Source organism: Mesoplodon bidens (assembly GCF_964165515.1).
Source record: "Mesoplodon bidens genome assembly, chromosome: 2".
In the NCBI taxonomy this organism is placed as follows: Eukaryota; Metazoa; Chordata; class Mammalia; order Artiodactyla; family Ziphiidae; genus Mesoplodon; species Mesoplodon bidens.
In genome coordinates, this window is record NC_138177.1 from 170,583,173 (window position 1) to 170,607,671 (window position 24,499).

A 24,499-nucleotide genomic window follows, 5' to 3' on the forward strand; every position below is an offset into this window, starting at 1 on the left:
TTCAGTTTGGATAATTTCTATTGAACCGTCTTCAAGTTTACCAATTCTTTCCTCAGTTTTGTTGAGTCTGGTGATGAGTCCATAGAAGGCATTCTTCACTTCTGCTACCATGGGGTTTTTTTATTTCTAGATTTTCTATTTGACCCATAACTTCCACCTCTGCTGAAATTCCCCATCTGTATATGCATGTGGTCCCTCTTTTCTACTAGTGTTTCTAACATATAAATCATGATTGTTTAAAAGTCCCTGTCTAACAGTTTCAACGACTGCATCATTTCTGAGTCTGGTTTGGTTGACTCTTTGTCTCTTGACAGTGGTTTTCTTGCCTTTTAGTGTTTTATAATTTTTGACCGAATTCCTGACATTGTGTGTAGAATGGTAGATACTAAATGAAATGGTATTAATTCCTGGAAATGGGCATGTATCTTCTGCTAGACAATTAGTGTAAGAGCTTAAGTCAGTGTAGTCAGGAGCTGGTTTGGACTTTGTTGTTGCTATGGTTACCTTCATTGCACTACTGGCTTCCAGTTCGTCTAGCATCATCTCAAACAGGATGGGGACTGGGTTGCTGGAGGGTTTTTAATCAATGCGCCTGGTCCACCCCTCAACTTTCCATCCCTTGGTTGGGTTGCTGTTGCTTGTTACTTGGTGCTTGCTAGCCTGGTGGAGGGGGGTGGGGTGTGTATCTTATTCTGGTCCAGCCTCAGTTTTGGCAAACTGTATCCCTGGGCTTGGGGGTGGGGCTTCCTCAGTGATCCTGCTCCTCCTCCCCATGGCAGCAAAACTCCGCCTTGTTATCTTTGGCAGATCCATATGGGAGAGTTTCCTGCCCCTCCCCAGTGATAGGAGCCTTGTAATGGTATTGGCATAGGATCCTGGTACAGGATGTTTTCCTGCCCCTCCCACTTTCCCCAGCTATAATAGGTTGTCGTATGTGCCCTGCAGGGGAGGGTTTGCTGCCTGTCCCCAGCAGCTTCATTCTACAGAGGGGAAGGGTCCTGGTGAGGTTGAGACTTCCCACCTTCCCTGCAGCTGCAGCCACTTCCCTCCTCCAGGCCTGATGGAGGTCTGTGGAGAGAAACCTGCAAGAGGGTGCAAACTCATGTTGTGTCTGAGATTTCTGGGGGTCCATAGATGGCCTGTAGCAACTTGTTACAAATTTTCCTGAATCCCTTACATGCTTGGCACTTAGTAAATGCACAATGCATGCTTATTGTATATTCGGAGGAAATCATTGCACTTTTCTGAGTCTGTTTCTGCACCTATAAAATGGGGCTGAGAAGGCCCATTTAGTCCTCACATAGAGTTCATATGAGGTAATGGTTATGAAAGGGCTTTTAAGCGGAGAGTAGCAAGCACATAGACAGGATGATTGATCCTGGGGTCTCTGCTTCCTTAGCTGTGCAAAGGCTTGGAGGCAGAGAAGGCTAAGAAGTGCTGTGAGACCGGGATGGAGCGTGAGGAGGGTGTGGGTGGTGGGTGTGGTAAGGATACTGGTGGGAAGAGAGGATGCAAACCAAAAGGTAAGCTCCAGTTCAGACTGTCTGGATATAAATTCTGGCTCCCACAGTAAATCCCTATGTCACCTGGGGCAAGTTGAATAACCACTTTGAGGCTCAGCTGCCTCATCTGTGATATGGGTTTTGAGATTTGTGGTAATTTGATTAATTAATACTTGTCAAGAGTTTAGAATAGTGCCTGGCATAAAGTACTTAATAAATATCAAGGGGTTTTTGTTTGTTTGTTTTGTTTTATTAATTCACTCATCCATTCAACAAATACTTAGAACCTACTATGTGCTAGGCATTGTGCTAGGTGCTGGAAATACAGCATTGAATGGGATAGGGTTCTTGTTGTTAGCTATCAAGAAAAGCAGTCACTGGGCAAGAAATCTCCATTGTGAAGAGCTCTCTAAACTTGAAAGTGCTGGGCAGGAACTTCCTTGGTGGTCCGGTGGTAAAGAATCCTCCTTCCAATGCAGGGGACGGGGGTTTGATCCCTGGTTGGGGAACTAAGATCCCACATGCTGCAGGGCAACTAAGCCCGTGCGCCACAGCTATTGATCTCACGCGCCTCAACTAGAGAGCCCACGTGCTGCAAACTACAGAGCCCACGTGCTCTGGAACCCCAGCGACACAACTAGAGAGAGGAAATACCTGCACGCCACAACTAGAGAGAAGCCTGAGTGCCAAAACGAAGAGCCCGCACTGCAACGAAAGATCCTGTGTGCCTCAACGAAGACCCCACCTGCCGCGACTAAGACCTGACGCAGCCAAAAATATAATAATAATAAAATAAAGAAAATTTAAAAAAAAAAGAAAGCGCTGGGAAATATAAAAGTGTATCTCCGAGGAAATAACCTTTGAGCTGAAGCTTGAAGAACAAGCAGGAATTTGCTAGATAAAGGGCAGGGAAGAGTGGGAATTCCCTGGTGGTCCAGTGGTTAGGACTCCTCACTTTCACTGCCGGGGCCCAGGTTTGATCCCTGGTCGGGGAACTAAGATCCCGAAAGCTGTATGGTATGGTCCAAAAAAAGGGGGGGGGGCGCAGGGAAGAGTGTGCCAGGCAAAGGGAACAGCAGGTGTAAAGACTGAATTAGGAAGACTGAAGCACCTGGAGGAAGGCCAGTGAGGCTGGAGATCGGAGGGGGCAGGGGGAAGGAATGGCCATTGGCCTCGTCCTCAGGATTGGGCTTTATCTTAAGATCAATGGGAAGCTATTGGAGAGTATAAGCAGGGGAGTGACACGATCAGCTTTGGGTTTTTAAAAGCGGTTCTGGGGCTTCCCTGGTGGCACAGTGGTTGAGAGTCCGCCTGTCAATGCAGGGGACACGGGTTCGTGCCCCGGTCCGGGAAGATCCCACATGCCGCTGAGCGGCTGGGCTCGTGGGCCATGGCCGCTGAGCCTGTGCGTCAGGAGCCTGTGCTCTGCAAAAAAAAAAAAAAAAAAAAGAGTAGCCCCCGCTCGCCGCAACCACAGAAAGCCCATGTGCAGCAACGAAGACCCAACACAGCCAAAAATAAATAAATAAAATAAAAGCGGTTCTGCCAGCTGTGCAGAAAATAGATTGGAAGAGAGTTGGAGTCGAAGCAAGAAGACCAGTCAGGAAGCAGGGAAAAAGGGGGGCATGACACATCTAAGGCAGCAGGGAGTCTGCGCTAGGACCTTGTGTACCATTTCCTTTTCCTTCCAGAGCACCAAGACAAAAACCTGGTTCTAAAGAGGGAGTTTGCTAGTAAGTGCAAGCGAGCTGATTCTTGCTAGTTTTAAGATATGACCACCAGAGGGCGCAAAAACACTAAAGAGATTGGGGGTCAGCCCTGATCCACCTCCCCAGGCTGTGTCCTGGGATTCAAAGGCAGCCCGAGCGCGTCCCCTCCCCTCGCCCAGTTAGATGGCTGACTCTAGGGCCCACAGGAGCCAGCCTCCAGTTCCTTTGTTAGAAAGCAGTGAATAAACTGAAGGAATACTGGACTGGGAGACTGAAAGTGTGAGTTCAATCCTTCCCCACGGCTCCCCGACTTGGATGACTTGCCCCTGTTTTCCCTTCTGCCTCCTCATTTGGCCCAGGTCCCCGGCCCCCAGGGTTCAGAGCCCGGTGTTTGAGCCACCTGGGTTTAATCCCCATTCCAACCACAAACTAGCTAAATAACCTTGGTCAAGTGACTTCACCTGTCAAAGCTCCAGTTTCCATCTCTGTTAAGTGGGAATCCTGACACATCCCTTGCACGGTTGCAAATTATGAGATAATGTCTGTAAGTACTTAGCACAGTGGCTGGCACATAATAATTGCTCAATATATGTTTATTATTCAGATGGAAATGTGACTCACATTCATTAAGTGCTTACTTAATATCCAGGACTGGGGCTTTACTAGGAATTCTTTTTGTGGCTTTTGGCAAGATTCCTTCTTTTTTCTGAGCCTCAGTTTCTCCAACAGAAAAACAGAGGGTTAGATCAGAGTGGATTCTCAGTAGGAGCCATTCCAGCCCTGACACTCCAGGCTGTTTCTATTTCTCTCCCTCCTACCTCTCCCTGCTTCCTTCCTTTCTTCCATCTATCCATCATTTATTCATTCATTCAACAATTATTTATTGAGTATCTACTATATTCCAGGTGCAGGAAACAAAACAGACTGACATCAAAGCAGCTGTCCATCACCGAGAGCTAGTCTGTTGGAAGCATGTTTGTTCTAAACCTTCTTTGTCCTCTCTTCCAGCAATCAATCGTGCAGGTTATTTCATGTTTAGAACAGGAAAAAATTGTGCCAAGAGTTTATTTCTGTGCATCCCTGTGTGGCTGTGTACACACACACATTTATATATAACATTTGCAGCAGTGTTGTCATGGTAACCATTTTTTGGTGTCTCTGGGCATGAGGGCTGCCTGTGAGTGGAGGAGCTTTTATGGAGCACCCCCTGCATGCACTTTTGTGTGGTGAGAAATCCTGCTGGGAGAGTTCCCCAAGAGCCTTTGCCGGCCCTTTTGATCATTGCTGCCTATTTTTCTCATTGATCTTGTCGGATGTGAGTGAAATTGACTGGGGGAGTTGAATGTCAAGCTCAGTGACTGGCAGAGCAAGATCCTCCCGGACTTCTGACAATGAGTGGCAGTGGATAGGTCAGCTTGGGTTTTTTGTCTTTTTAAACCCTTGATTTGGGAATGTTTAAGGCTTCGGGGAAGACTCGGATGAAAAGGCAAAAGCAGCCAGGGAATGTATTTTCAGAAACGACAGCTGCAGCAGCCGCTTTTGAACTTGGTAGGCAGTGCCAGAGCCGGGAGGGGTGGAGTGCCAGCAGGAGGGAGAGAAGGGACTCACTATTCACCACGCAGCCTGGCCCCATCCTGGGTGCTTTGCATATGTTATCTCCTGTAATCCTCGAATCCAGCCTGTGAGATAGACACTGTGGTTCTTATTAGGAAACTGGGATGGAGAGGAAAAGGGGCCTAGCCAGGAAGTGGCAAAGGTGCGAGATTCAAACTCAGGCTGCAGGTTGACTCCAGTGCCAGGGTTCTACCCACTACTTGGGCCACTGGACCACTCTGCAGCCAGGTTCCCCTCACTTCCAGGCCAGGAACTCAGGGAAGGGGCATCCAGGAATGGCAGCCCAGAGATTCAAATCCTCACAAACCCCAAGTCACAGCAGCAGATCCAATCATGGCAGCCATGAGATGAACAAATCAAACCTACGCACATATTACCTTCACTCTAAATACAGGAGCTGGCTTGTGTTTTGGTGTCGTGAGAGTTTCCCGTGTACCAGGCATTGTTTCACTTCTTTTTTTTTTTTTTGCGGTACGCGGGCCTCTCACTGCTGTGGCCTCTCCCGTTGCGGAGCACAGGCTCCGGACGCGCAGGCTCAGCGGCCATGGCTCACGGCCCAGCCGCTCCGCGGCATGTGGGATCCTCCCGGACCGGGGCTCGAACCCGTGTCCCCTGCATCGGCAGGCGGACCCTCAACCACTGCGCCACCAGGGAAGCCGCCTCACTTCTTTATTATTAAAGTCTGTGAGACTGATGCTATCTCATCGTTACTCTATTACAGATAAAGAGAGTGAGGTACAGAGAGGTTAAATGTCTTGCCCAAGATCACACAGCGAATGAACTGAGATTTGATCCCAGGCAACCTGGTTCCCGCGCCTGAGCTCTTAACTGCCGTGCCTTTCTGGTCCATGAGTTAGGGTTCTGTGTGTGTGTGTGTAGTTCTAATGGAGCCATGTGGACTCTCCCCTCCCCAAAGAGCTTCAGCTATTTGAGAGATAAGAAGAGTTAAAGGGAGAGGGAAGAGGATACTCTTTTATTGATGATCTCCTATGTGTCCAGTACTGAGCTAGGCCTTTCCACCTCACAACTTTGCTGGAACATTGGAACTACTATAATCCCCTTCATACAGATGAGAGGAATAAAGGTCCAGCAAGGTGAAGTGATGGGTTAAGGTCTTAGAACTGGGATTCGAGTGAAGACCTACATTTTCCAAAACCCAAGCCCTACGTTGCAGAAGTAAAACAGCACTGCCCTGGGCCCTTCTCCCACGTTTCTCAGCTATGGTGCCAAAGAGGTGTTCAGGTGTTCTCCTGAGAGCAGGGAAGGCCCCTCTAGAAACCCTTGGCAGAGGACCCTGACCTACCCAAATCGAGGTGCTCCCCCAAATCTGCCAGAGTAGGGTTACACTCAGTAACTCAACCAGCATACATCCCACAACTATTTATGGAGCACCGCCTAGTGCCAGGCTCTGGGCATGTAGCAATGAAAGCGAGTCATAGTCCCTGCCATCGGGAGCTTACTTTCTAGCAGGGAACAGCCATGATACAAGTTAAGTACCTGTGCGAGAAGTGCAGAGAGCTGTGGGTGTGAATAAGAGACTACTGGGGGCTTCCCTGGTGGCTCAGTGGTTGAGAGTCCGCCTGCCGATGCAGGGGACACGGGTTCATGCCCCGGTCCGGGAAGATCCCACATGCTGTGGAGCGGCTGGGCCCGTGAGCCATGGCCGCTGAGCCTGCGTGTGCGGAGCCTGTGCTCTGCAACGGGAGAGGTCACAGCACTGAGAGGCCTGTTTACTGCAAAAAAAAAAAAAAAAGAGTGACTACTGGGCCTGGGTTGATAACTGATGTGGGTGTTTTATGTTTATTTAAGGGGTACCTTCCCAACACTTTGGCTTGAGAAGGTCAAAGATATCACTCAGTGCTTTTGGCCAAAGCCGAAAGCTGGCCACACTGCAGCATGAAATGAAAGAGGCTTCTATTTTCTTCATGTTCAGAAATCAGGTGTGATACTTATCCTCAAGCCATTTCCAGCTTCATAGAAAAGATAAATAAGCTAATGTCTGTTGAGTATTTATTATGTGCCAGGTACTAGGCTACATTGAAGTCCCTTATGCACACAGTGTGATAGAATCACAAGAAATCCCAGCACAAAAGTAGATTAAATTTGGATTAATTTGGATCAAATTAATGGATTAAATTTGTCTGGGAAGGAGGGGGATCAAGGAAAATTTGTCCCATAAGATGATACTTGAGCTGGGTTTTGAAGGATAAGTAGGAGCTCGCTATGCAATCCAGGAGCAGGAGACACTTCAGGTGGAGGAAACAGCGTCTGGAAAGATTGGGAGACGTGAAAGTGTGTGGCCATTCAGGGGGCATGTGGTGGGAACTGAGGGTGAAGAGATTTCTAAGAGCCAGATGCAAAAGGACCTTAGGCACCTGGCTGAGGAACCTGGCCTCTATCTAATCCCCACTTTCCCTGCATAAGGGTGAAATCCAAAAACCTTCTTCAACTTCTCTGTTCAAGTGGAAGAAAAGGCGTGCGACAAGGGTGGAGGGGAAAAAGCATGATTGCCAAATTTGGGAAGCTGAAAAATGTTCATCTGCAGAATTAATTCTAAATTGCTGCTATTTTCATTCTCATGCTGGTGGGAAAGGCAGAGCATAGCAACGCGCCTCAGCCTTTTTCCAGGTGTCTGGAGTGCTGGCAGGCCAGGCCAGGCCAGGCTGGCAGGCCGGCTCCCACGGAGATCACTGGAGCCAGCCTGATGCTTGGAGCCAGCTGTGGGCATCTGGAAATCCAGCTTCCTCTTCTAGTCATTAGATGGGGGGAAATCGGAATCCAGGATTTTCCCAAGGCAGTAAACTTGGCAGGATGATTAAATGGCATTAGGCTTGACAAGGGCCAGGGCAAGGCTGGACCACCCAGGGTAGAAGGATGTGGTTTCCAGATTCAAGATGGGATATGTGGGTGACTGTGCGAAGTCCCTTGGTGTAGAGAGTGCTGGAAGCCTGCTGGGCAGGTATTAGAGACCTTTCACTGGGCCAGACCCAGTGGCCATGCAGGTTGATCTCAGGAACAGGGCAGCTCAGCAGATCTGGTATGTAGGGGGTTCTGCTAATAAGGTGTGGAAGCAGTAAGATCACATGCTGCCTTGCCCCAGGCCGAGCAGCCACCTCTTGACCATGTTGGGTGACAGCCAGACAAGGGAGGAAGGAAGGCCCTGTTATGATTCACCTCCTATGTGCAGGTAGTATTGGTACCCAGATCTCCACTGGGGTGTAATGAGAATTAAATGAGTTAATACATGTAAAGAGCTTTGCCCAATGCCTGGCACATAGTGAGTGTTCAGTAAATGTTAGCTGTTACTGTTTTTATCTTCTAGACACACTAACGGTTTTTTTCCACTTGCTACCTTACTTAATCGTCACAACAGCTCTAGGAAGTAGGAATTAATAGGTTAAAAAAAAGTTTGCTTTTTACAGTTGAGAAAACTGAGGTACAATGGGGGGTTATGTAACTCACTCAAGGACACACAGTTAAAAGTGGCAGAGCTGGAGGGAACCTCTACAACTCAACAACAATAACCCCCCCCCCAATTCAAACATGGGCAAAGGACTTGAATAGACATTTCTCTGAAGAAGGTAGCAAATGGTCAGTAAGCACCTGTAAAGATGCTCAGTATCACTAATCACTAGGGAAATACAAATCAAAACCACAATGTCATTCCACGTCACACCTATTAGGTGGGTTATTATAAAAAAAGAAAGAAAAAAAGAAAACAAGTGTTGGTGAGAATGTGGGGGAAATTGGAACCCTTGTGCATTGCTGGTGGGATATAAAGTGGTGCAGCCATTGTGGATAAACAGTATGATGGTTCTGCAAAAAATTAAACATAGAATTACCATATGATCCAGCAATTCCATTTCTAAGCATGTACCCCAAAGAACTGAAAGCTGGTACTTGTAAACAGATACTTGTACACCCCTGTTCACAGCACCATTAGTCACAGTAGCCAAAAGGTGGAAACAACTTAAATGTCCACTGATACATGAATGGATAAACAAAATGTGGTATATCCATTCAATGGGTTATTATTCAGCCTTGAAAAGGAATTACATTTTTGACACATGCTGCACAAGATGAACCTTAAAAATATTAAGTAGCCAGACACATAAGTATTGTATGATTCCATTTATATGTGGTACTGAGAGTAGTCAAATTCATAGAGACAGAAAGTAGAATGGTGGTTGCTAGGGGCTGGAGGGAGGGGAGAACGGGGAGTTATTGGTTAATGGGTACAGAGTTTTAGTTTGGGACGTCACAAAAGTTCTGGAGATGCACAGTGTAATGACTGCACAACAGTATGATTGCCCTGAATTGTACACTTAGAAAGAATTTTAGGGGCTTCCCTGGTGGCGCAGTGGTTGAGAGTCCGCCTGCCGATGCAGGGGACACGGGTTCGTGCCCCGGTCAGGGAAGATCCCACATGCCGTGGAACGGCTGAGCCCGTGAGCCATGGCTGCTGAGCCTGTGTGTCCGGAGCCTGTGCTCCGCAACGGGAGAGGCCACAACAGTGAGAGGCCCGCGTACCGCAAAAAAAAAAAAAAACCACAACAGTGAGAGGCCCGTGTACCGCCCCCCCCCCAAAAAAAAAGAATTTTATGGTGTATCTTACAATGATAATAATAATAAAAAAAGTTCAAAGAAAGATAAGTGGCAGAATTGGGATCAGGACCAGGTCTCTTTGTCCCCCCGGCTCCTTGGGTTGGTTCCCTGGGCCCACTTTCTCCTTTCTAGGAAAATGCACTCCAGTTTTGTTCAAAACTGACTGGTAGAGAGAAAAGCAGTGTCTTGAGGATGATGGGCACACACAATCGGAATTAGTTCAAGGCATTTGCAAGTGATGTTCGACTTGAAGGACAGGCTAATTCTGAATTCTGTACGAGCTGAGTCAGAGAGCAGAAGGCTGAAGAGTCAGAGGTGGTACCCGTGCGCCGTCCTCTTGTTCTCCTCCCACCTCCACCACCTGCGCCCGCACAGCGGCCATCATTTTGTGTCAGTCAGTCCACAGATATCTACTGGGCCCACGAGACAACTCTCAGCCACCAGGTGAGTATCCTACAATTTAACTCAACTCTGACACCATCTACCTGGAGAGAGCTTCAAATCCCACAGCTCATTTATAAGGGATGGTGTGGGAAGGTCTCTCTGATAAGGTGAGGTTAAGGGCTCAGTCCTACAGGGGCGCCCCACCCCCACCCCCCTGCTTCAGATGACAGCCACAAGCCCAGGCTGTTACCTGTGCTTCTGATCCACTGGCTAGAGATTGGAGGTTCCCATGACCCCCCTCCTTGTGTTCAATTAATTTGCTAGGGCAGAGCACAGAACTAAGACAAACATTTTACTTACTGGATCACCAGTTTATTATAAAAGGATATAACTCAGGAACAGCATAGGGCAAAGAATGGGGAAAGGGGTGTGAAGCTTCCATGCCCTCTCTCAGCACCTCCATGCGTTCACCAACCTGGAAGCACTCGGAACCTTGTCCTTTTGGGTCTTTATGGATGCCTCACCACATAGGCTTAACTGATTAAATCATTGGCCACTGGTGATTGAACTCAGTCTCCAGCCCCCTCCCCTTCCCAGAGGTCAGGGGGTGGGACTGAAATTTCCAACCCTCTAATCACAATGTTGTTTCCCCTGGCAACCAGCCCCTCCTACTTAGGTGACCTAGGGCTTTCCAAAAGTCACTTCACTAACATAACAAATGACACATTATTGCTTTCCTTGCTTAGGAAATTCTAAGGGTTTTAGGAGCTCTACACCAGGAATGGAATGAAGACCAAATATATATTTCTTATTATAAATCACAATATCACAAGCACACAATACATGTCAGGCACCATTCTAGGGCCTGAAGATACAGCAATGAACGAAACAGACAGAAACCCTACTCCTGTAGGGCTAACATTCTAATGGGGAGGGATAGATAGTAAACTCATGAATATGTAAATATGTCACTGGTTAGGTGGTGATGAGTGTAATGAAGGAAATTAAAGTAGGTTAGGGTAGCCTGGGGTTGGGGGTGGGTTGCTAACTTATAAGGGATGATCAGGGAAGGCCTCTCTGATAAGGTGGCATTTGAGCAGGGACATGAAGGAAGTGAGGGAATGAGCAATGCAGATATCTCAAGGACAGGAAACAGAAAGTGCAAAGGCCCTGAGGCGGGGAGTATATAAAAAGGAACATTGTAAAGGCCAGTGTACTAGAAGAGGAGAGTAGGAGAGAAGCTCTGAGATGTAAAGGTGGGGGTGGGAGATGGAGATCACGTAGGGCCTCATAGGTCATTGAACAGATTTTGGCTTTTATTCCAACTCAGAAGTGAAGACAGTGGAGGGCTCTGAGCAGAAGTGACATGACATCAACTTTTCTTTTCTTTTTTTTTTTAGATTTATTTTTGGCTACGTTGTATCTTCACTGTTGCACGCGGGCTTTCTCTAGTTGCGGCGAGCAGGGGCTACTCTTCGTTGCGGTGCGCGGGCTTCTCATTGCGGTGGCTTCTTTTGTTGCGGAGCATGGGCTCTAGGCGTGCGGGCTTCAGTAGTTGTGGCACACGGGCTGAGTAGTTGCGGCTTGAGGGCTCTAGAGCACAGGCTCAGCAGTTGTGGCGCATGGGCTTAGCTGCTCCGTGGCATGTGGGATTTTCCTGGGCCAGGGATCGAACCTGTGTCCCCTGCATTGGCAGGTGGATCCTTAACCACTGCACCACCAGGGAAGTCCTTAACTTTTTAACGTAAATAATTATGGGGATTATTTAACTTGTAGGCCCAGTTACCTATCTCTCTTCCCTGTTAAGACGTGGTCTCACAGTCCTTGCTAGGGGCCCAGAACGGTGCCTGGTACATAGCTGTCACTCAGTAAATGCTTGTTTAACAAGTCCTGAAGATTGGTTGTGATTCCAGAGGCACACGGGGAGGAATGACTGACACTTGAAGTGGGAAAAGACTGGGGGTGGGGGGATAGGGGGATCCGACTTCCAAATGAGAGGATGCTATCAGATGTGAGAAACACCTTGGTCCAGCAGTGAAAAGAGGTCATGAGTTTCAGTCCAGGTTGCGCTGCTTACTTGCTGTTTGACCTTGAGAAAAAGCCTTTCTTATATCTGGGCTCTACCCCTAAAACCAGGACACTGGGTAAGGTGATCCCCTAAGGCACCTTCAGTCCTGACTAGACTCTATTACAATACTTCAAAAAAAATTGTGGTAAATACAAATAACATAAAATTTACTGTCTTAACCATTCTATGATTATATTTTTTGTTCCCTCTTGCATCCTGGTGAAGCTGAAGCATCTGCTGCCACAGTGCTGGCGGGGGCTGTGGTCCCCTCCAGGAATAGCTGAGAAATGAAGACCATTACACACACCGTGGGCAAAGAGGTAGGATGACTTGGCCCCAGAAGTGGGAGTGGGAGTGGCAGCAAACTTTGCCTTGGAGGCAAGAGGGAAGGAGTGAAGCTTTGTTGAGGTACCTACCATGCCCTAGGCCCTGGCGATGCTCTCTACAGACCAGCTCCTTTGTGTCTTGCTTTAATCCTTTAGAGGCAGACCTCCTGTTTTTATTTTGCAAATGGCCCAGAGACGTTAGGAAACTTGCTTAAGGTTGATTAGCTAGCCTGTAAGGTTAGAATCCAGATCTATCTGAAAGTTTACAACCTTTGAAAGGAACTACCACCCTTACATGGCATCCTACCACTGGGCCCTGTGACGCTGGGCAGGGCCTGCTGGCACAGCTCTTTACTGAAGAACATTCATGGCCAATTATGAATGGGCCTGCAGTATAAGGAATGGGACAAAATATTTCTTTACTATTCCCATTGGGCTTTCTCTCCTTCCATCCATGTCCATTTCAAATGGGTGCCATGTAGTTGCTCCTTCTTTGGTCTTTCTTCCTCCTCCCCCTCCTCCTTCTTTTTTAAATGTTCTCGGCCTCCCATCTCTATGTCTTAACTGCCTAGGGTCTAGATCTTGGGTCAGCAAGTTCAATTCACAGCTCTATCTCATCAGGCCTTGGTGGAGGTTTGCATGTCTCAGAGCGGAGCACCTAATAACATACAAACCTTCTGTGGCTACTAAAGATGGCTTCCGTTGTGCTAAAAGGCCAGTCCCCTCCAGGAGAAAAAAAAAAAAGAAAGGGCCAGAGAACTCCAGCTTGTGACAATATTTTCAAAAGTTTTCAATTAAGAAATTAAGGGGTCCCCTGAGCCCAATCTTCACTTCACTCAGAGAGACAGCACAGTGACCCCACATGATAACAAATAAGCAAAGCTCCATCACCCAGCCAGGAGGAGATGTGTAAACCAAGTCTTCGCCTGTCTGCTGGCTCTTTGAATGAGGATGGAGAGGTAGTTTGATTCCGGGAGGGAATGCAGGTCTCTGTTGGGGGTAGCGTGGTGGGCTCTGGGAACAGTGGCTGGCTGGTCAAAAATTCAGGACTCCTCCTGTGAGCCAGCACTGCCTGCTCCAGGAAGCTCTCACCCTTTTCACTCCCTGTGCAGTGAGGCCCAGCCTAGGCTCTGCAGTACCCAGGGCTTCTCCAGGGTAACCTGAAAATCCTCTGGCAGTTCACAATTATTCTGTCCTTTAGCAAGCTCACATCCTTTTTATTGAGTGCTAGATATCAAGGATATTTTAAACGGACTAGGTAATGTTCCTATGTAAATGAATAATAGTAGCTAAAATGTATCCAACTATGACAGTGAGCAAGGGACTGGACTTTGTTGTCCTATTTCTCATGATAAGAGGTGGAGTCTCCATTTTACAGATGAGAAAACTGAGGCTTGAGAGGTTATGTGATTTCTCCAAGGTCATACAATTAATCAATGGCAGGGCTGAGAATCAAATTCAGGTAATCTGATTCCAACAGCTGTACTCTTTATTGCTCAACACTGAGTTTTAAGCATCTACTTGGGAGCCTAGAGAAGGGGAGCCTAGCTCAGCCTGGGGAGTGAGGAAAGGGTGCCTAGAGGAGGCGAGGCCTAGGCCAAGCCTTGAGGCAGGAGCAGGCATAAGCCAACGGGCTGAGAAGGGAGAGGATGGTTTGGGGTCGTAGTCCACATACAGACACCCGGGCGAGGAAGAGAATGGCTTTGTCTGCAGTGGAGCAAGGTGGCTGCAGTTCTGGATCTGAGGTGGAGAGTGGCAGGATGGAAGCAGAGTCCAGATCCTGAAGGGCCTTGAATTTAGACTGGATTCTGAAGGCAATGGAGGAGCCATGGAGGGCTCTCGGCAGGCAAGTTCACAAAATCAGCTTCGCTTGTTGACAGCGCCTCTGGCCAGCGTGGGGAGGTTGGTCTGTGGAAGGCAATGGTGGCAAATCAGAACTGGAGTCAGGTGCCTGGGTTTGAATGCCAGCATTTCCACTCGAAAGTTATACAAGTTGCTTCTTCCTATCTTTAAGCCTCAGTTTATTTGTGAATGGGATATAATAATACCTTGCAGAGTTGTTGAGGTGAATAAGAGTGAATCTAAGCAGAACGTTTAGCAGAGCTGTAGCCTGGCACCCAGGAGGTGTTCAATAAATATTAGCTTCTCCGTGCCAGACGGGAGGTGTTGAGCAGGGCTTTGCTTTGGATGAAAGGAGAGTGCTCCACCTTTCTGACTTTGCTCCCTATAAGCCTTTCGCGTTGATTGCCTGGAGCCAGAATCTTATCAGGGACTTTGACATTATTTTGCCCCAGGTCTATCTGTTTCAAGACAGATAATGCTGGTAAAGTGCTTAGCAAAGACCAGACACACAGTAATCACCCGATGCTTGTAGCTATTAAGTTAGGAAATGAAACTAGCTCAGAAAAGAATAACAATTAAGCAATTATCAGTCTGTTATCACCCTAGTATAAATGGGAAGCCAAATTCTTTCCTGGGAACAGGTTTCCATTGGGATAAGGGAAGTCTGAGATCTGGAACATAGAAGGAGAATCTGGGGAACTGCAGGACCACTTGGGAATTTTTCCTGGAGCCAGTCACGTCTAGAGAAGAGCAGAAAAATCCAATCCCAGGTAAACAGGTGTTACAAATCCAAATGGTTTAGGATTCCAGAGTATGAAGTAGCTCCTGCCTTCCTGTCTGGAGATGGGGGATGATGCTTCCTTTTCTACACTAGAAGCTGTGAAACCCTCTCCAGAAAGATGCAGTTGTGGTATCACCTTCTTCCAGATGCTTTTTCCCGGAGGGAGCTTTTGGAGGTCCCAGGGACTGTCAAGAATTAAGCAACCACTATGTGTAAAGCTTTATGTGAATTGAAAAAAAAAAAAAAAAAAGGAAGGTAGTGTGAGGCAGTATGGCAGGAGGCAGAACCCAGCTCTAATTTTGTCTCTGCCAACTATACTCTCCATGTGACCTTGGCAAAGTCTCTTGTCCGTTTGGAGCCTCAATTTTCTCAGCTTCTTCTGTTGTGTGATGGTATTGAGCCTCACTGTGCCTCAGTCTCTACATTTGTGAAATGATTACCACCTCTTTCACAGGACTGTGTGAGATAATGAACTGCTCAGTGCCTGGTTACAGTTATTACCTGGCTTGCTCCCTGATCTCTGCAGTTCCTTTCCCCTCAATGTTCCTGTGCTTGGACAAGACCCCAATTGGGGGTGGAATGTGTGGGCAGGGGGTAGGGGGGGTGTTGGCTGGTCCTGCTGGGGAGAAAAGGAGCTTATCACCAAGTGTTACTCCGGCATAGGACACCGGGGAGCCGGCCACTGGCTGCTGGTCAAAAGGCGCTCCAGTCTCCCAGGCAGGCCTTGGAAGAATCCGTCCACAGATCCCCAAGTTAAGGCTGCTGATTAGATAAGGAGGGTCGGATCAGGTTCCCAGGCAACTTGGGAAGCGGCAAGGTTCATTCGGACGAATGAACCTGGATTTCAGATCCAGGTTTGTCTCTGTCCTTTCCTGGCTGGATGACCTTGGGCCGGTCACTTTTCCTCTCTCAGACTCAGCGTGCTCTGGAAATGGAGCTCCTCATCCCGCTCACCTCTCTGAGTGGACGAGGGCGAAATGTAGACACAATGGACGGGAACTGCGTTTAAGGGCCGGCGAGTGCTATTTGTTATGCTAATAGGTCCACGCGGCGGGCTCCTATCCAGCGGTTTCACTCCGGTTAAGCGGTTCCTCCCACCGTAACCGAGGTTTCTCGCCTCACTGCCTCCCGCCCCTACGGACAGGGCTCTGCGGACCGCAGGCTCCAGGGCCGTTACCATTGTTCTTCGAGGCTGGGCGGCAGAGGAGGGCTCTCGCAAACCAGACCTCGCCTTTGATCTCTCCCTCCGCCCCGCACCCCAGCCGCAGCGTGCCTGGAAGCCCCCCTAGCCGATCTTTCCCGAGGAAGCGAATCAGCCCCGGAGAACTGCCGAACGGCGGCCGAAGGCGCCCCCGAGTGTTTCCGAAGAACCCCGACCTCTCGCAGTCTCCGGAAAGAGCCGAAGAAGCTTCTCACCCTCGGCCTCCCGAGCTACTCCGAAAAGGCCCGAGGTTTTCCGAGCGGCCGTCCTGCCGGACTGCTGGAGGCGACCGCAGCGCCATGTTGGATGCTCTGCTCGTTGAGTGAAGAAAATCCGCCGGCATCGCCTGAGCCCCGCTACCGAGAAGGGCGCCGCTTCCCCCGGGCAGGGGGATAAAGACCCCCTGCTGCCGGCCCATGAGGATATTGCCGTGAAAGGTCCGGTCTCTCCGCCTCCTGCCCCCGCCGGGTCCGGCCCCCCCCCTGGGGTCGCGTTGTCACGGAGACCGGCAGCCGGTGGTGCTGGCCCGCGGGGCGGCTGCTGCTGCCGGCGGCGGCGGCGGCGGCGGCGGCGGCGGCGGGCGTGTGTGACCGGCCCCGGCTCCCTCCTCCTCCTCCTCCCAGCCTCCCCCCGGCCCCCCGCTCCCGCCGCCTCCCCGGGTCTGCCCCCATCCCGCCCCCCCGCTGCCCCCGGCCCCTGCACCCCGGCGCGCCCGGTCCCGCTCTGGGGGGGTTGGTGGCTTCGCTTTGCCATGAGTTTACCGCAGAAACCGGCTCTGAAATCAGGCTCAGCGGCTGCAGCAGGAACCGGACCCGGCACCGGAGCGGCAGCGGCGGCGGCGGCGGCGGCGGCGGCAGCAGCGGTACCGCCTCCTCACCCGGCGGCGGCGGCGGCGGCAGCGGCCCCTCCTCACCCGAACATCAGGGCCCTCCAGACCCAGGCGCCCCAACAGTATCCTTTTCACCTTCCTGCCGGCCCTTTGGCTCTCTTCGCTGCAGACCAGGGGTACTGGGGCCCCTCCGGGGACTCTCCTGCCGGCAGCCACTGCCCAGCCAGGGAAGGGGCTGCTCCTCCAGCCCACGCACCCGGCTTGGCCGGAGCTTTTGGGGTGCCCCGGCAGCAGCACTACGGGGCACCCCGGGACCCTCTGCACTACTGCGAAAACTAGCTCCATCGGCCTTGCTTCTGCAGCCCTTCCCTTTTGGAGCTGGGGGACCCTTCCCCCCCAGCCTCTCCTCCCCTAAACCCTACCCCCGCCCCCCTTTATTAGGCCGAATTTGCTGGTGCCTGTGACCAGCCCTGCAGGGAAGGCTTTTCTCTGATTGTTGTGAGGACTACACCCTCCTCATCTCCCTGCAGCGGGGCATGGTGGGCTTCTCTAATTATTATTATTAATACATAATAAACTTTATTGGTAAATTTCCTGTATGAAACTAAACTCAGCTCGTTCGTGAGGTAAGTTGGATTTTAAATCTACGGTGATATTTTGCAGAAAGCACTCCCTCTTGCTAGTGTTTTTTAGCGATTGGGGGAGTTGTGGTTTGTGGTGGAACGCGATCTAGGGAGGAAATGTTAAACCGGACGCTTCCCTGCGTTTGACCTTTTTAAAGGAAGAGGAAATTAACAGACATTACCCATCACCCCCAAAAGTCTCACTTCTTGGAAGGCTTGTGTTATGCTGAATCTTTTTAAAGGGCTTTCATTTACTCTTCATAGGCCTGATGTCTAGAGGGTACCAGGGCCCCTGGAGGAAAGTCTAGTATTGAATGTGTCTAATTTCATGTTATTTGCTTGATTGTAGAATTTTTGGACAGCTTTGATTAAAAAGACTTGGTGACGAGGTATTTTAGTTAAAAACCAGGCGGTGAAGGTAAAACATTGAGTTCATGAATTCCACGGAGACTTAGAAAGGTATTATTAGCTACCTTAGAATAACATTTCATCATGCATCCCTCCCCCAATCCGTTGTATTTGTGTAAATCAATAAATAATCATTGGATGTTAGATGTGTTTTTGTATTTGTGTCATCGTGTGTTTGACTTTTAGAGAGAGTAGGGTATTTGAGCAAGTGAGAAGCTAACTGCTGTGAGGTCCACAGATTATTTCACAGTCTGTAGTTTGATTCTTGTCTGTGTCCATTGCTTTGAGAAGGGGAAGGTATCTCTCTTCTAGAGTCATTCCAGGTCATCGTTTTGGTTTCTGTCAAGTGTCATTTTCTCTGTTCTTTGAATATTGTTAGTCCACATTTTTTCAATCCAAGCAGTGGTGGCGCAGAGTAAGATAAATTCCATTCCAGTGTCATGTGTGTACTGATTTCATAAGGTTGAACTGCAAGATTCTGTTCAATTAAGAATTGTTCACCAATGAGAATGGTTAGCGATACCTGAGTGTTTGTTGCTCCTCGAAAACCTGGTTAGTTTTGATCAGTATCCCTAGTTGCTTTACTCTGGGGGAAGAAGTTTGGCTGACATGCCTACTTCAAGGTGGAATTCAGTGCTGGATCTCTTAAACATATCTTAATGCTTTGTGAGTTTAAATTCCTTTTTAATTTCAGTTTGTTTTTGTTTTTTTTTTTTGGTCTTGATTGCCCATATTTGGTTAGGGCTTTAAGTTTCTATACTGCGCCACCAAGTAAATTATTCCTTACCTGCATCTTGGAGCTGTTTTGGAAATTAAATGAAAGGAGGTCCATAGTTAACGTGTCTTGACTACAGAGTGATAAATAAGGACCTGAGTACTGAATATGACAGTGCTTGGTGAATTTGGTGGTGTTATTTGGACACAAAGAGCTGTGACTTGAGTGTTTCAAGTGTACGTTTTCTCAGCGCATTTCACAAAGGAAAGACTTATAAAAGCTGTGAGTTGGTTGCAACATAAAAGTAGTTACTACTACTGCAACAGTTGTTAAAGGGGATTTAAGATGTAGTTTCTAGTGGAAATAACTTTTATACATATACGTAGTAATATAGGATACTTGGTTTTATGTGGCTTTAAGTTTTTACTTTGTCTCATGTCATCGAAGTAAGATTAAATTTTCTTCTTGATGTATTTCACAATTCTATTATCTTCTCTTTGCTTTACACATTGAAAGGTTACAAATTGCTAAAATCTGAAAGCTTGTATAGTAAATGAAGTGTAGATTACAGATTTCATTAGAACATACCAATGGTGAAATGTTAGCTGTGGTAATGGAGAATTGGTTAAAAATGGATTGAAACAGAGCAATTCTGCTTTTGTACACTAAGTGTGACTGAGTGTGGGAATTTGTATTTGTTTGATGAAAGTGGTTATTGTATATAAGTTGATACACATTGAAGCATTGAGACTGGAGTGCAAATTTGGAGTTGCTCTTTCTATGGCTTGATTAACTCGACAGTTCCTCAAAATATACGGGTGCAGTTGTGTTTGAATTGAATTAATAAGTTCAGATAGTATTTTAAATTTGTAAAAATATTAGAGATTCATGTAACAAGATGTCCTTCATTTGTACTTAGGGTTCAAGTGACAAATCAGAAATGATAGTGAATTTGAATTTAAACGGAACCTGCTTAAGTAAGCATTGGTATGGCATGGCAGGCTCATAAGGCCATTTCATGGAAAGATGCCTTTGACTGCTGAGAGGCAAGGGATGGGGCATGGCAGAGGGTGGGCAGGAATGGTGGAGATGAAAGAAGAAGATAAACCCTGATATAAAAAGTGCTAATGGCAAGGGAGAAATATGCTTAGAGTTTTATAACATAATCCAGTATGAATCGTTTATGAAATTGGCACTTTAGGATACTTGCCTTGAGATTTGCTCACCTCAGCTTCCCAGTATGAGGTTCCAAGAGGCTCTACTGAGAATCTCAGTAGTGATTCTTAACCTTTTCTGGGTAACAAACAACTTTGACATTTTGATGAAAGCTTGTAGATCCTCTCCACAGAAAATTGTACATGCATAGAAAATCTTGCTTACATTTTCAGGGAGTTCTTGGGTCCCCATTAAAAGCCTAATTCTTTAGATGGAAATTGCTCACCCTTGAGATAATTAAAGATAAATGAGTTTGAATTCAGGTCCCCAAGTAGTTCTGACTTAAACAGAACAATTTTTCAGTCTGTTACGAATACACAGTGTTCTATTTATATGGAAAGACTTCAGGGTGTAATTTCTCTCAGGGCTGCTGACACTTCTGGGGAGTCTAGTTACTGTTTGGGGGGAGTTGGTTTGGTTAAGAAATCAGAGCAGTGGGTTCTTTAAAGGAACTAAATTTGGTAAAGGCCTGTGGTGACCCAAAAATGACTTGTGTCCTCAGCTGTTTTGTCTTAGATATGACATATATTAAAAGCAAATATTCCCTTTTTTTAGTATTACAGTTTTCCTTTTTTTGTGTTCTGTGTTGATTTTCAGTTTCATAGGCTGAAGCTAATAACATTTGCTTTCTTCTTTTTTGCCTCTACCAAAGCTAAATCTGAATAATAACAATAGTGTTCATTTATTGAGTGCCTACTATTCTAGGAGCCATACATACATGATTTTATTTAATTCTCACAAGGACTGTAATGAGTCTGTATATATTCCTCATCTGTAAAATACCGTCTGTATTTTACAGATGAGGAAACTAAAGTTCAGAGAAGTTAAGTAACATTCCCACAGTTGTCTCTCTAGTAAGTAGTGGACTGCAGTTCAGACCGTGGCTCCAAAGCTTATGAATGTCCTTTGTAGTATGCTGTGCTACTTCTTACCAAGTCTGCATGTGGAAATGGAAGGAAGGATACCCTCCCATATTTGATAGCTAGGGGAAGTCTGTATAAACTATAGGAGCTCTTTGGAGTAATCGAGAATGCAGTGATGCTGCACGTTGTTTTAATTAGCTCATAGCCACACACTGCTAGACAAGTAGGATATCTTTACCTCATTGAGCCTTAAAGCATAAGAATAGGCCTGCCACATTTGATTCAGTGCATGTTTCTGCTTGTTCAGATGTTAGCAAGGCCTCCAGCAAAATACCTTTATAACTAGCAACTAGAACTCCGTAGCTTACGCAGTGGCCAGCAGTCTGTTTACTACTAAGCCCCACCATCAACAAAGATGGATCTGTGCTTTGAGAGAGCAGGTCCTCATCATCCTCTTTTAGCAAGGGAGAGAGGGAGACCAATGCAAGATGGAGACAAAGAAGGAAGAAAGTTAGATGCCTGAGTCACATCAGCTCACATCAGTCACATCCTGCTGCTACTCCCTGTCCTAGGCTTATGGGTATTTTCTGTCAAACTGAGAATTTAAATTACCTAAGGACTGATATGGTGCTTTTCCACATTGGGGTTTCTGATAAGATTTTTACAAAACGTCTGCTAAAAAATGTTTGAAACCCATGTTTTGAATCATAATAGGGTTGCTATTTGTATTGGAGCTTTAATCTAAGTGGCAAGGTTTAAAATTGTTCATTTATCCAGCACCTACTGTGTGCCATACTCAGTGCTAGGTCTGGGGTTGAAATCTTTGCCCTCAAAGAACTTGGTCCAGACAGGTAAACGGACAGAATACCATGAGGCAAGTACAGTAACTCTGCTCTAAGAGCCTAGCCTGGGGGAAGGAGGAATTAGGGCTTCCTAGAAGAAATCTGAGCTAAATTAGAAGGATGAGTAAGAATTACCCAAAGTTTACAGAGCTTTCACCTTCTGCCTGCTGACTTTTCACAATTCCTTTGCTGTTGCTGCTGCATAGAATTTTAGTACTAAATGGATTTCAGGCATGTTTCGGGTTTTTAGCAGGAGCAGAGAAGCTAGAAGGAGGTACCAGAGAACATGGTAATCAAAACACAATTGCTGTAGATTCGAAATATCTTCTGCATCATAATATGAGGAATTAGAGTATGAGAAGATACGTATCAGATCTGATCTCTGTGGTTGGTTCTTTCTTGGTCTCCTTCACACTCATCCCATAACACCCCCCTGCCCTTCTGATATTAGACTTTGGCTGGGAAGCAGTACCTGCTGGCCTTAAAATATAGATTTTACTTGGTGTATTGAGAAGTCCACCTGATTTGGAGTAAAAAAAAAAATCTGGATTCAAGTTTGGCTTTAACATTTTTTGTGTGTGTGTGGTACGCGGGCCTCTCACTGTTGTGGCCTCTCCCGTTGCGGAGCACAGGCTCTGGACGCGCGGGCTCAGTGGCCATGGCTCACGGGCCTAGCCCGCTCTGCGGCATGTGGGATCTTCTCGGACCGGGGCATGAACCTGTGTCCCCTGCATCGGCAGGCAGACTCTCAACCACTGCGCCACCAGGGAAGCCCTGGCTTTTCCATTTTAATGTGTTATCTTGGACTAGTCAAATAACTACTTTGGGCATCAGTTTCCCCTTCTCTAAAATGAAGGGTTAAGACTAGTTTATAGTTTACAAAGTGATCCTCTTGAATTGTAATGGCTTTTAATTCTGAAGATTATGGTTTGAGGTTTGTTTTGTTCTTGCAAGTAGGCGGGAAGGATTTATAGAGACCTATTAATGGTTTCTTAGTTTGTCTGATGGTCAGTGACACGTTTCTGTGGTGACTTACTGATACTAGAGGCATTCTGACGTGGATCATAGGGAAGGCAGCTTGCTCATATGGGAAGAAGCTTCTGGTTTTTGTTTTATTAATGTTAGATTTAGCCAAACAGACTGAAATACTTCTGTGACTTTAGTAGTGAAGACTATATTGTCTGTGGTGGGATGGCTTGAGGCTGTAAAATAAGGTTGCCACCATGGTCAGATGCTGCCTTGCTCTGGGTGAAGATCCAGTTAGTTCATTATGAAGTATGAGGGAAAGTAAGTTCTGAAGTAAACTCTTGTGATGAGAAACAATCTATTTTTACTTTAGGAATAATACTTCGAGCTAATATAATATGAAATGAAGTATTTCCTGATTATTAGGTAGGCACCTGACTTCAAGTAATGTGTAAACTGCAGGTGAGATTTACATGGATGAAATATTGCAGGATCCCAAGATACTTCTGAATTCTCAATTGGGTCCTAGTTCTTTGACTTGCTGCCCATAAGAAGTTTTTCACTCTCCTATACTCTTAACTGAAATTTGAGATAGTTTGAACTATTTAAAGTATATTTGAAATTTGTCAGTTTTTATGATCTTTATTAACTAGTAGTTGTTTTGTATTTTTTTGACCCCTGTGTGTTGTTTCCTGACTCTTCTGAGACATTAATTTTTTTTTTTTTTTTTTTTTCTTGCGGTAAGTGGGGCTCTCACTGTTGTGGCCTCTCCCTTTGCGGAGCACAGGCTCCAGATGCGCAGGCTCAGCGGCCATGGCTCACGGGCCCAGCCGCTCCGCGGCATGTGGGATCTTCCCGGACCGGGGCACGAGCCTGTGTCCCCTGCATCGGCAGGTGGACTCTCAACCACTGCGCCACCAGGGAAGCCCTGAGACATTAAATTGTATCTGTAGAGAATGTAAACTTCATAAAGGCAGAAATTTTTGTCACTTTTGTTCACTATTGAATTGCTAGTACCTATAACAGTGCTTGGCAGGTAGTAGGAAGTCTGTAAATATTTGTTGAATGAAATGTTGATTAAGTTAGAGTCTAGGAATCAGTTTAAGATAAGTTTTGGGGTAATAGAGATGGCATCACAACACACTTTTTGCACTCAAAGCTGCCCTAAATTGTTTGCACTGATGTGTAATTGAATTGAAAATAGTTCCATAATTTCCTTTGAGATGGCATAAGCATTGACCCAGTTTACATAGCCATCTAAAATGGCTGGGTTACATTTGAAGTATAGATACTGAGAATTAGAATTTGTATAAAGGCCAAGGAGAAAAAACATTTATAGTCAAATGTTACTATTAAAATTTTTGTTTTATAATTATGAGTAACACATCATCAATTCAGAAAATTTTTAAAATATGGAAAAGTAAAACATCAGTCATAATCTTAGTACATAGAGGTAACCACTGTTTAACATTTTGGTTTATTTCTTGTCCTTTTTTCTATAGACTTTAATTTTAATGGACTTAAAATCTGCCCTTTTTTGGTAACATAACTTAAGGTTAAATTACATACAGTTTTGTATCTTGCTTATTTTGTTACTTAACTATCTGCCAGCAGAAACTACTTTTTGAATAGTTTTATTCTTCATCAATTTGGAATGAACTATTTTTGTTTCTTTGGAAAGGTCTTCTTTCACCTTTGGCTTGTAGCTCAGAAGTTATCACTGCACATTAGAAAGAGAAGGGCTGACACCTTTATCAAGAAGTCAAACATTTTTGACTTGTTGTGCCTATAATGCTTTGCATTATTTATGACATTAAAACTTGATCTAACTTCACAGATTTTCCCCCCACAGTTACGTACATTTAAAAAATTATTCCTTTGAATCCATCTTCATCCATATATTAAATCATACTTAAAAAAGATGTGGCCAGGGTGGTATTTGCTAGTTATGAATTGTATACATGTGTGATATTGCCTTGATTACTTTAATTGGTTTTCAGCAAACG

At 46.4% G+C, this 24,499-nt stretch overlaps 1 protein-coding gene across 17 annotated transcripts in view; it reads left to right on the plus strand.

Moving 5' to 3' along the window:
• The first annotated feature begins 16,362 nt into the window (after positions 1-16,362).
• The window catches only part of EIF4G3 (eukaryotic translation initiation factor 4 gamma 3), a 374,779-nt gene continuing 366,642 nt past the window's right edge, over positions 16,363-24,499 (plus strand). For 5 of the 17 annotated variants that reach the window (XM_081224464.1, XM_081224476.1, XM_081224465.1 and 2 more), the window contains exon 1: positions 16,821-16,983. The gene's annotated coding sequence lies outside the window, so the exon portion shown is untranslated. Of the gene's footprint in view, positions 16,470-16,807; positions 16,984-24,499 lie in introns of those variants that run through there. The other 12 variants (XM_081224471.1, XM_081224473.1, XM_081224468.1 and 9 more) reach the window with 7 other exon arrangements.